A 13,695-nucleotide genomic window follows, 5' to 3' on the forward strand; every position below is an offset into this window, starting at 1 on the left:
CGCATATCAGCACATAACAAAATTACTAAAACAAACTAAAATTATACTGAAAATATAAAAATAAAAGCTAATTCAAAATACTATAAGAGTAAATAATTCTAAAATAACTGATGTGGTTTTCTAAAATCAGAAAATAGCATACAAATATATGTAAATATTACAGTTCTACCAGAAAGACTCGGTAGATAGAATGATGTAACAAAGCATTAATTTACTGACAGCCCAGCAAGCGATTATTTATAAAGTTCTTTGGCGTAGGCCCCGTACGTAGTTCATAATCCGAGGGTAGCGGATCTGCATTTCCTGCCTGAAGGCGAAGGCAGGGCCGCAGCCAACCCCCCGGGAGTTATGGACAGGACCATCCTGGTGGTGCTGGGGAGGATGGAGGTAGTTGTCGCGTCAGCATCTGCGAACTCAAACATGTGTAAATACCAATCTTTTATACAGCGAGTATAAGAACATGATTGGATAGATGTGAAGGTAATAAATAATGTATTAATTAAAGGTGATCATACACAGGGCAACTTTTTGAGCAATGTTGCTGGGCAATCTTGCAGAGCGAATGTTGTTTGGCACTTTCCCATTGAAAATGGGCAATACATTTCTATCTGGATTATTTAGATTGGTCGTGGGCCCTGTGTCTCATCTGGTTGCCCATTGACGGAAAAATTGCCCAGCAACATTGCTCAAAAAGTTGCCCTGTGTATCATCACCTTGAGTCTTCCTGGCAGAGGTTATGCTAAAGCTTTCATTTTTTCTCAGTCGCTTTGGTGCATTTCTCAAATCCTACTTAATATTTGCAAAGAAGAAGTGCAAAACAATTCGTACAAACAGCACCACACATTGGATCACCTGCAAAAGGCTGTAACTTCCTCAAAATCTTTAGTACCTCAAAAGCAGGTATTTATGTAAATGAAGATATCAGTGCCATCAGAATGAAAAGCCCTTGTGTCATTGTTCAAAAAAAAGATAGTCAAAATGCTTAGTCATGTTGTCAATAAAACACTGCACCGTTAGTATTACCTGATGTAAACTATGGCAACAGTTTGGATGACAGTTACTGTGTTGAAATGCGCTTCTTCTGTTTGCATTATATCCATTTCAATAGTACAAATTTACACACTACTGTACGTGAGTTATTGATTGAAAGAGACTGGATATGATTCACAGTTACACTTTTACTAGTAGTCTGATAAAAAAACTAAACAACAATATTACAATATTATTGTGATTTAGAAAAGATAAAGAAATAGGGGCGCAAAGGCGAAAATACACCATTATAAAAGCAAACACAGGAAAGACCCCTTAGGCAGAACTTTGCTTTTGAATGCAGCACTGCTTGCCAATCGAAGGTTCATGAGATATAACTTTGAGCTATTTCAGAGAACTGGTTTCTCATTGTTTGACCTACATTCTCTACATTAGTGAAAGTCAAAATTCACCTGCACAATTCATCAATTCATAGCACATTTACAAAAAGTCTAATAAAAATGTGTAGAAAATATGCTTGACAGTTTATGACAACTAGATCAACCATTTTGCATTTACTGTAATGACTTGATGAACTAATTACTAGATGTTTTGAGGGCTAGGACTATTGCACAGATAACCATTTAATACATTTTGAGCAACATGGCATTAGCAACTGATAATGTAGGAAACAGCTAACAATTGTACATAATCAATTGCATGAATGTACCAAAGCAATCGCAACTTGTTCAAAAGAATGAGAAACTGCCTTTATGATGTGCACAAGTGACTAGATGATGTGGAGGTTGAACAAGTAGTTTTGAGAATTTCATTTCTGATCTGAGAAATGCACCAAAGCGACTGAGAAAAACTGTAAACATTGCCTGGAATAACAACTTTAAAGTATCGCGGATATGAAAGGATGTTTTAGACTTATTAATATAGTCACTTTAAGTCCATGACATGCAACATAAACAAAACAATCACTGAGCACGCCATTAAGATAAGCATCATTAAATAAAGACAATTATAAAATAATCATCATACATAATTGCTCATAATTTCCACAAAGTGATCAGTCATAATGGCTCAAATATGTTTTAACCCTTGCAATGGTAATTGGATAAGTGTCTCCTGAGCCTCAGATTTATTGGATGTCTGTCTTTGTTGATGAAGTAAACTGTCTGAATGCCCCTTCTAATCTAATGAGGAATCCATCACAAAGGCCGACTGAGACTTCTCTCTAGCTTATTATATGAAGGTTATGTTCTCTGTGTTTCACAAGGGCTGCGTTCTACTAGTATTGCATTAGTAAGCAGAGTTCCTCTTATTTTTTACACATTTGTGGCCTCCTCAATACACTTTCATTTGAATAGTAAAAGCCTCAATGGGGTTCATAGCTCATGTAGTGTCTATATTATGCATCACAGAAGTGATAATGAACATGTCTACCTTTTTATCCCTGAGAAAAACGCAGCAAGATGTTGTAACGCCGCAAGATGTTTCAGTTGTGACTCAAAAAGAACAATACTTTAAATCTATGTGATATTGCATTTGCTCCATGCTGTGAGATCAAAAATGTAAATCATGAAACCACCAGGGTACATTCGATCATGATAAAGTGTAGTTTTGCTGTCACCAATGTCATCATTTCATTAGATTGCAGATCGAAAAATTGCCCTGTAAGATCCTCTAAAATAAAAGCCCCATTTACGACTCAGTTAAACCCAGAAGATCTGATTTAAAACAATCTAGTCCTTTGTATATGTTTATGATAAATATAGATGCTCATCCTTTGTTTATGTTGTTTGCTTCAATAGAGATCAAGTGAGAGCTGTTTGGCTCTATCAGGCAGCATTAGGACAGATATCCAAAATCCTTTTGCCGCAATTCAAGGCATGACTCCTTCCAAAATGCAGGCAACCAGCAAATTGAATTCTCCAAGCAACTGAAGTGAGAGAGCCTCAGTGCTTTGTATGTAAGGTTCTCATTTAAGCCATTGGCTCTTATTGAAATACTTGTTTTGCAGTGGCTACCCTTTACTGACAGAGCAGGGTAAGAGGGACCGCATTTTAGTCGTCCTCTAGGTAAAGAGTAAGGAGATTGATTGATAAGAAAGAAACAGAAATATGATTTCTAAATCATAATACCAAAGCATGTGACACACTTTACCTCACAGCAATTTATTTTAATTTTTAGCTAAATAATTTACATGGTTTTATACATGGCAGTTGACCAAGACCTGGTATACCATTCAAAAGTCTGGTGTTGGTAAGATTTTTTAATGTTTGCATTTACAGCATTAATCTGAAATAATATTATTACAATTTAAAATAACTGTTTTAATGTTTTAATCTTTTTTTTTAAATGTATAATCTATTCCTGTGATAGTAAATCTGAATTTTCAGCATCATTACTCCTGTTTTTGGTGTCACATGATCCTTCAGAAATCATTCTAATATGCTGATTTGGTGTTAAAGTAAAATGTCTTATTATTGTCAGAGTTAAAAACAGTTGTGTTGCTCAATAGTTTTGTGGAAACAGTGATACATTTTCAGGATTCTTCGATGAATAGCATTTATTTAAACTAGTAACTTACAGTTTTTCTCGGTCGCTTTGGTGCATTTCTTAGATCAAAAGTGCAATTCTTTATACTACTTGTACAAATTCCTAATCATCTAGTTACTTGTGCACATCATTAAAGCAATTTCTTATTCCTTTGAATAAATTAAAATTTATTTTGTACATTGCAATTGATAATGTACAAGTGTCAGCTTTTTTCCACATTTTCAATTGCTCATGTCATGTTGATCAAAATATAGTAGATGGTTCTCTGTTGAATAGTCTTACCCCTCAAAACATCTAGGCATTAGTTCCTTGCATAAGCCATTACATGCAAAATTGGCTGAGGACGCCTTTTAACACCTCAACAGGAGGAGGCTATTTGCACCATGGTCCAAGCAAACAATGCCATAAGACTCAGGGAAATACAAAGGACCATTATAGAAGACAATGATGTCTTCTATAATGATCGACAGGGTGCTGCATAGAAACCAGATGAGTATGAAACAGCTCAAAGGAATGAGCTGCCAAAAAACAGCTCCCAAAGGAATGAGGACAGATTTAAGGAGCTACGGTACCAGTATGTACAAGTAAAACATATATCTATGTAACTACTTTACAGCAACATTTTATATTGATACATAGTACAGTAAGCATAAACTGCACACATTTCCATTGCTGTGGAAGGAAAATGCAATATTTGTACATTTTATGTCTCCTTACCAAAACAAATTCAACTGTGTGTTCTGGGATATTGCGTATGATGGAGTTGGAATCAAGTGAACCCTATCACAACTTTGTATACGTGGATGAGGCTGGCTTCAACCTGACCAAATGCAGAAGGCGGAGTCGGAATATCATTGGTCACAGAGCTACTGTGGATTTGCCAGGCCAACGGGGAGGAAATATCACCATGTGTGCTGCTATTTCGGAGCATGGTGTCCTAACCCATATCCCCCTTATAGGGCCATACAACACCCAGCATCTACTCAACGTTTTAGAGACTCTCTACAGGCCTCTCATCCCTGATGATGAGAGGGGTCTGTTTAGAGAGGATTTGTCAAAGTATGTGGTCATTTGTGATAATGAAAGTTTCCATCGATCAAACATCATAAGGCAATGGTTTGTGACCCACTCGAGGATGCTCATAGAATTCCTCCAACCTTATTCACCATTCCTTAACCCATTTGAGGAGTTCTTTTCAGCATGGAGGTGGAAGGTGTACGATCATCAGCCACACACACTGATGACCCTGCTGGCTGCAATGGATGCACCATGTGAGGACATCACAGTAAACGCCTGCAGAGGATGGATAAGGCATTCCAAAAGATTCCTTCCACGTTGCATTGCAAGGGAAAATATCCGGTGTGATGAGGATGAGAATATGTGGGCCGACAGACAGGAATGTCTGGATGTGTGTAGACAGCACTAGAACAGTGCTGAGGGAAAAGTTGTGCCTTAGGGGTGTTTCCTGTGTTTCTTTCTAATTTTGATTTTTTTTCTTTGTGCCCCTTATCTTTTTTCTTAATGTAAATTATTTTGTTTTTTTATTTCATAAAGTAGCACTAGTAAAAGCTGTGAAAACAAAATCCTGTCCAGTCTCTTTCAATCAATAACCCACATACAGTAATATGTAAATAGTACTGTTGAAATTGATATATGCCGTGCAGCCTTGTGCATTTTCAATACAGTAACTGTCATCCAAACTGTAGCCTAAGTTTACATCGGGTAATACTGTCAAAGTACACAGTTACCTTGACAACATTCCTAAACATTTTGACGACCTAGTTCGTGAACAATGACTCAATTATCATTCTGATGACACTGAAATGATCATTGGCATGAATATTTACTTTTGAGAGATGTACTAAGGATTTTTAGTGACTGACTAGCTTTAAAAAACATATCTATTGTATATTGCAGTTTGTACTAATTATTCTGAGAAATGCACTTATTATTTTGCACATGTTAGGGATGATGTGAAAAACGCACCAAAGTGACTGAGAAAAACTGTAATGCATCACCATCACTTTTGATCAATATAATGTGTCCTTACTTGAATAGAAGTATTCATTTCTTTCAATAAAATTATTTTAAATATTTGGCCAAGTAAGTTTGCTGCTATGTAGATAATTTGCTTTTGACATTTAACAAAATAACATTTCTCAAACAAAGTAACTATTTTTTCTACTTTATTTAATTAACTTTAGTATAATTAAATTGTGGTACTTTTACTTGAGTTGAATAAAAATAAAGTATTCAACTTCGCTACATTTATCTTTTACCAAAAGTACAAAGTACTTTGACAAAGGTGCCGATGGAGCAACAGGGCAAGCTGACATTTGACAGACCATTCTGATTTTACATTTTAATCATGGTAACCACTGAAATGGGTCATCCCCATGATAATATGGGGTAAGGGGTTGTTTATGGCCTACTATGATATTAGACTACATAGCCTATAAAAAAAGATAATGAATTTCAAACCTGAACCAAACATATTTTTATTCAAATATCAACAGTCTGTCATTAGTCTTTAGTCTGCCACAAAAAAGCGGCGTGTTGGGATTCCGGTACACCAGCCATGTCAACGAAACGAATGAATGAAAATTTGCTTATCAATGCATATCTAAATTCGCACCTGGTGTCTTTGTGGAACTTCAAAGAAAGAAATAAAAAAGATGCTGCAGCCAATGAGCAGCCGGCGGGGACTGGCTGCAGTACGACTCAACCTCCACGGACAGTTTGTAATATTTCATCAGACAATAACTACTCAAGATTTTGCTTTAGAATAATTTTCGGGACAATTAGGGCCGGATTCGGGACAACAGCTTAGATTTCGGGACTGTCCCGAATTTTTTGGGACGTCTGGTCACCCTATTTTCGGTAGAACGAAAAAAAAAGATAATTTAATTTACGTTTGTCATTTCCCTACGCTGTGCATTGGGTCAGGGGTTAAGCCTGTTTTATGCTTCTGCGTCGAATCGACGGCGTACCCCCGCAGACCCCTCTGTGTCGCCGCGAACCCCTCTCTGACAACCCCTCCGCTGTAGCTCGACGTGCACCTCCAAAAAATTGCAACTACGCGTCGAGGCGACGCAGACCGCAAGGGCTGTGATTGGTCAGATGCACCGCGATGCAATGCAACCTGACGCAGAACCATAAAACGGCCACAACGCCATGGAGTTGACGCAGAAGCATAATGAGGCCTTTAGTCTTCCACCGTGAATCGATGCGCACGGCCGTCTAGCGGAAGCTAGTGATTATATATATATATATATATATATATATATATATATATATATATATATATATATGGGTATTTTCCTTACACAAACGCATGGATTCAGAAGGCCTTTATTAACCCCCTGGAGTAAAAGTGGAGCACTTTTATTATGGATGGATGCACTTTTTTGGGCTTCAAATTTTCTCCAGCCATTTACTGCCATTATAAAGCTTAGAAGAGCCAGGACATTTTTTAATATAACTGATTGTATTCGTCTGAAAGAAGAATATCATATACACCTATATGGCTTGAGGGTGAGTAAATCATGGGATCATTTTCCTTTTTGGGTGAACTATCCCTTTAAAGACATAGCCTACATTATTCTTATGAAAATACCTGAGGTAGCTTTATGAACACAGATATCCTGTATTATCGCTATCATCTGTTTGTCTTCATGTTTCATCAGTCAAAACGCCTTTATTTGCATGTTATTATTTCCATGTAAGGCATTTCCTGAAATGTCATAAGTTTACAGTTTTTCAGTCGCTTTGGTGCATTTCTCACATCACTATTTACATTTGCACAACAATGCAGTTCTCAAAACAATTAGTACAAACTGCAAAAACTAGTTGATAACCTGCAAAAGCGTGTCACTTGCTCAAAATGGATAGCTCATTCCTCAAAAGCAAGCATTCAGGTCAATGAAAGTGTCAGTGTCATCAAGATGAAAAGTCCTGGCACCATTGTTTATGAACAAGATAGTCAAATGGCTTTGTCATGTATTCATTATGACAGTTTACTCTGTAAATGTTTTCCAATGCAAAAAGGTCAGATCTTGATGACACTACTTGAAAATGCTCAAGCCAGCATTATATACTATTCGCACATCTGTTTGAAAACTACAGTAAGAAAACTATAGTAGGATACTATCCAATGATGGCGGCGCGGATGGCTGCCTCGGTGTGGAGCTCTCCAGCTATTGTGTTGTTTTTGTTCGTTTGTTCTGCGTTTAGTCATTCTTTTCCTATCAGTTTCACCAAAGACAAACTACTGGACATTAGGAAACACACACCAGAAACCTTTTCTACAGTTTTTGATTATTCAGACGTTTTGCTGGACATTCTAGTCGGAGGGGCAGCGGTGTTGTTCAAACGCGAGTTCAGACGCAACCGCGGGAAGCGAGCCGGCGCGCTGGTTAAACTCCGCGAGCGCGGCCTGCGCACTGCACTCCCCAGTATTCATCTCGCGAATCTCCGATCCCTTCCTAACAAAACGGATGAACTTCTTCTCCTCACCCACACTAACAAGGATTTTTTAAACTCTGCTGCTTTGGGCTTCACTGAAACCTGGCTGAGTGAAGCCATACCGGACAATGCAATACATCTGCCGGGCTTCCAGCTGTTCCGAGCGGATCGCATCGCGGAGCTAACGGGGAAAACGAGAGGTGGTGGATTGTGTTTCTACATTAACGAAAGTTGGTGTTCAGATGTAACAACACTGAAGAAGATGTGCTCTCCTAATTTAGAGGCACATTTCATAAACTGTAAACCCTTCTACTCGCCTCGGGAATTTTCCTGTTTCATTCTCGTGAATGTTTACATCCCTCCAGACGCGTGCGTGAGCGCGGCGCTACAACAGCTGGCTGAACAAATATCTGAAACGGAACAAAGGTACCCAGACTCTCTTTTAATCATTCTTGGGGATTTTAACAAAGCAAATCTTTCCCGTGAACTACCAAAATACAGACAGCACGTTACATGTCCCACCAGAGACAGTAATATACTAGACCACTGTTACACCACAATAAGAAATGCGTATCACTCCGTCCCACGGGCAGCTTTGGGGCTCTCTGATCACTGTTTGGTTCATCTCATACCGACCTACAGGCAGAAACTGAAATCAGCTAAACCTGGAATAAGGACTGTAAAAAGATGGAGTAATGAAGCAGAGCAGGATCTACAGGCCTGCTTTGATTGCACTGATTGGACTGTTTTTGAAGCTGCTACCAATGATCTGGATGAGCTCACAGATACTGTAACATCATATATAAGTTTCTGTGAGGATACATGCATTCCTACCAGGACATTCGTATCATTCACTAATGATAAACCATGGTTTACTGGGAAACTCAAACACCTTCGTCATGCCAAAGAGGATGCTTACAGAAGTGGGGATAAAATCTTGTATAACCAGGCCAGAAACAGATTGACAAAGGAGATCAGAGTTGCTAAAAGGAACTACTCTGATAAACTGAAAAACCAGTTTTCATCCAACGACCCATCATCAGTCTGGAATGGCCTGAGGAACATCACCAACTACAAGTCACCATCCCCTCGATCTGTGGACAATCAACACCTGGCTGACGATTTAAATTCATTTTACTGCCGGTTTGAAAAGCCCTCATTCACACCACACACCCGGTCTGATCTGCACTTCACACTTTCACCATCACCTCCTGCACTCCAATTATCACTCCCCCCTCCTGCCATCCAACCTGAGCTTAAGGTCTGTGTGGAGGACGTGAGCCGAGTCTTCAAAGAACAGAAGACTAGGAAAGCCTCAGGCCCAGACGGCATCTCATCTGCTTGTTTAAAAGCCTGCGCTGACCAACTGGCCCCGGTCTTCACGCAGATCTTCAACAGATCATTGGAGCAGTGTGAAGTTCCCTGCTGCTTCAAACGCTCCACTATCATTCCTGTCCCCAAAAAACCCAAAATCACTGGACTTAATGACTACAGACCTGTCGCTCTCACGTCTGTGGTCATGAAGTCGTTTGAAAGACTGGTGCTGGCCCACCTGAAGGACCTCACTGGACCCTTGCTGGATCCCTTTCAGTTTGCTTACAGAGCAAACAGGTCTGTGGATGATGCAGTCAACATGGGACTGCATTATATCCTGCAACATCTCGACAGACCAGGGACTTATGCAAGGATCCTCTTTGTGGACTTCAGTTCGGCCTTCAATACCATCATGCCTGGTCTTCTCACAGCCAAACTGACCCAGCTCTCCATACCATCCTCGATCTGTCAGTGGATCACCAGCTTCCTGACGGACCGGCAGCAGCGAGTGAGACTGGGGAAACACACATCCAAGACACTCACAATCAGCACCGGAGCCCCCCAAGGGTGCGTTCTCTCCCCACTGCTCTTATCCCTGTACAGTAATGACTGCACTTCTAAAGACCCCACTGTCAAGCTCCTGAAATTTGCAGACGACACCACTGTCATCGGTCTCATCCAAAACGGTGACGAGTCTGCTTACAGACTGGAGGTTGAACAGCTGGCTGCCTGGTGCAGTTATAACAACCTTGAACTGAACACGCTCAAAACAGTGGAGATGATCGTGGACTTCAGGAGGAACAGCCCAGCACTCCCCCCACTCACCATCATGAACAGCACTGTGGAAGCAGTGGAGTCATTCAGGTTCCTGGGCACTATCATCTCTCAGGACCTGAAGTGGGACAATCACATTGACTCCACTGTGAAAAAGGCCCAGCAGAGACTGTACTTCCTTCGCCAGCTGAGGAAGTTCAACCTGCCACAGGATCTGCTGATTCAGTTCTACTCAGCCGTCATTGAGTCTGTCTTGTGCGCTTCCATCACTGTCTGGTTTGGTTCAGCTACCAAATCAGACATCAGGAGACTACAACGGACAGTCCGGACTGCGGAGAGGATCATTGGTGCCCCCCTGCCAAACTTCCAGGACCTGTACTCTTCCAGAGTGAGGAAGAGAGCAGGTAAAATCATAACAGACTCCACTCACCCTGGACACCACCTGTTTGAACTGTTACCGTCAAGACGGAGACTCAGATCACTGGCCACAAGAACATCTCGGCACAGGAACAGTTTCTTCCCACAGGCCATTTCCCTCCTGAACAGTTAACACTCCTCCAAAGGCATATGCCTGTAAGTGCAATACTCCCACTGTTTAGTGCAATATCCTACAACTCAGGTGATACTTATATGTAGATTTATTTATTTATAATATTCAAAACACTGTAAATAGGTTCATAATCTGTAAATCTGAAAATGTCTATTCTGACTAAACCCAACTGTGATAGTTTTATTCTCAAATATTTATATTCTTATTTTTTATTCTTATAATTTGTAGTATTATGTTTCATGTTGTATTTGTATTTGTATATGTCCACTGGAAGCCTCAGTACCAAAACAAATTCATTGTGTGTGCAAGCACACTTGGCAATAAAGCTCTTTCTAAAGTTACACATTACTGTATTTAGTGAGGTAACTGAGTACGACACACTGGGTATCTATGTTTCACATTTTTACTGCATACACTCTTTGCAATTCTAATTTGTTCACATCATTGTGCAAAAGAAAAAATACAACCTTATTTAAAACAAACATAAACTCCCTTTGGGTAGAGCTGTGTACAACTGTAAACAATATTGCAGTACATATTGGAACTGAAAATACAACATACATAGTATTGTAAATCATTCATGCACATCCAGACGTTCCTCTCTATCTGGCCACATAGGTTCACCTGAGAGAAATTGTTCAATTTAGGAGACATTTTCAGAAAAAAAAGAAAAAGATTTTGACAACTAGTTCAACATTTTTGTGTGTGATGACTCAAGCAATGAAATGAGGACTATTAGTTTTATATGGAATGACTATTCAGCATTCACAAATATAGTTAATTTTGACTGACATGACATAAGCAAATGATAATGTTATAAAACAGCAGAGAGTTGAATTAAAGCAATTGATGCATGTCCAAAACCATTTGCAATTTGTTGGAAGGAATGAGAAACTGCTACTATGATGTGCACAAATGACTAAATGTTGTGGAGGTTGAACTAACTGTTGTGAAAATGTAAATAGTGATGTGAGAAATGCACCAAAGCGACTGAGAAAAACTGTAATACTTCTATGAATCTCACTTATGGACTTTCTGCGAGAGGGATGAATCAGTATGTACTTGGCTTCCAGTATGAATGAAACAGAGGACATGTGAGTGTTTAGCGCTCCATATCGCTATTATCTCCCCATTTTGGGTAAAAAAAATAAATAATACTAATGTACTTCGGAACGTAGTTACTTGAGTAGTCTGTAAGCAAACTACTTATTTACTCTTACTTGAGTCATATTATTTGTCAGTACTTCTACATGTAGCCTACTCAGTAAATTATTACTAGCAATACTTTTACTTAAGAACAATTTGTTAGTACTCTTTCCACCACTGGTTGTGTTCCAGTTAGTGTCCGTCTGTGTTGGCTTGTCTGTAGGCTACTGATATCTTATGTTGTAGTACACTGCTGTTCTGTGTCGTTCAGGTGATGGTTTTCAGTAGGACTCTCATGAGTCATATATGCTGGAGTCCTCAGTTAAGCAGCTGTGGCCAGCATGACAATCCAACACACTTCTGTATTTGGACACACATTCTCAGCCTCTCAGTCTTTTTCTGTCATGTTTACCAATGCAAATTATATTATATAAACCTCGAGTTTACTGATTTATCCTTTTTACACAATATTTCTATTTCAAATCAACATTTTTCTTTTCTATTAATCAAAGAATCATGAAAAAAAAACAGGTATAATGTTTTTCACAAAAATATTAAGCAGCACAACTGTTTTCAACATGAATAATAAGCCCTAAATCAGCATATTAGAATGATTTCTGGAGGATCATGTGACACTGAGGTCTGGACTGAGGACACTGAAGATTACACTTTGAATTAAATTAGAAAACATTATTATTAGTAATAATATATCACAACATTACAGTTTTTATTGCATTTCTGATCAAATAAATGGTCTGATGAGAAACTTTATCAAAGCTTACATCACATTGCATAGTAATCTACATAGACTTTATAGCAAATGTGTTTAAATGTAGAATTGATACAAATATGTCTAACCAGTGGCAACTATCATGTTCAAAAATGTTGTGGTTTGACTAACTTAAAAGAGAGCTAATAAACCTCATTACAAGTGCATAATTGACCTTGAGTTTGCTATCTGGCTGTAATGCAAATGCTTCAGTTCTCTCTCAGTATGCACAGAATATAGGCTACATCAGACAGAATTAATTCAAACAAAACAACAATTCTATTTGTTAATTCTAAACAAAACTATTGACATGAGTGAAAATACAGCCTTCAAATGTTTTTTTTTAAATCCCCCAATTAAAATGATTGTTGAGAAAGATTTTTTTATGTAATATGCTTCATCATTGTATAGCTTCAGGTGGTATATAAGAGAACAAATTAAATAATATTGACATATTCACTATTTTTTGTTTATACATTGTTTAAAAAAAATGTATCACTAATGATAGCCTCCCTATATTTGCTCTTGATGTAAAAATCCAATAAGTCATTTAACTTTTCACTATTTTTAACAGTTTATGTAATGAACCTTAGGTCTGATGTACCTACAAGTATGCTGAGCAGTAGCATGCTTATTAAATCACAGTAAGTTTAAAATGACAACTAAATGGATAAACTGCCTTTGCACCACATTACAACCAATCGTGTGCATTAAGACAACAACGACATCTTCATCTTTAACATTACAGTGCAACAATTGACCGTTACTAAGCTTGAAAAATGGCCTTTGTGTAAGCGCTTACATGCTATACATTACAAATCTTTTGACAATTTTGCAGTTATGAATCAAGTTGATGGCATCTGTGATAGTCGTTGCTCACGCAGGGGTGGGAGAGGGCTCTCATCGCCATGGAGATAAGAGGGCTTCATTTTTTGCGTGAGTGGAGTGGCTTGTCAAGGTCAGAACCGAAGTGTTCCTGTGCCGTCTCACAGCCCACACAAGAGAGGGAGGAACGGGGCACGCTGGTAATTGTTCACCGGGGAGGAAACCTACTCTAACGATTTGAATGTAATGAGAGGGATGGACTGTAAATAGGGATGCTTTATACTGTATTTCCTCCAGTCAGTGCTTTGATGTGGTA

Source organism: Siphateles boraxobius, unplaced genomic scaffold, assembly GCF_051911475.1.
Source record: "Siphateles boraxobius isolate OS27281-9 unplaced genomic scaffold, OSU_SipBor_1 22, whole genome shotgun sequence".
NCBI classification, from domain to species: domain Eukaryota; kingdom Metazoa; phylum Chordata; class Actinopteri; order Cypriniformes; family Leuciscidae; genus Siphateles; species Siphateles boraxobius.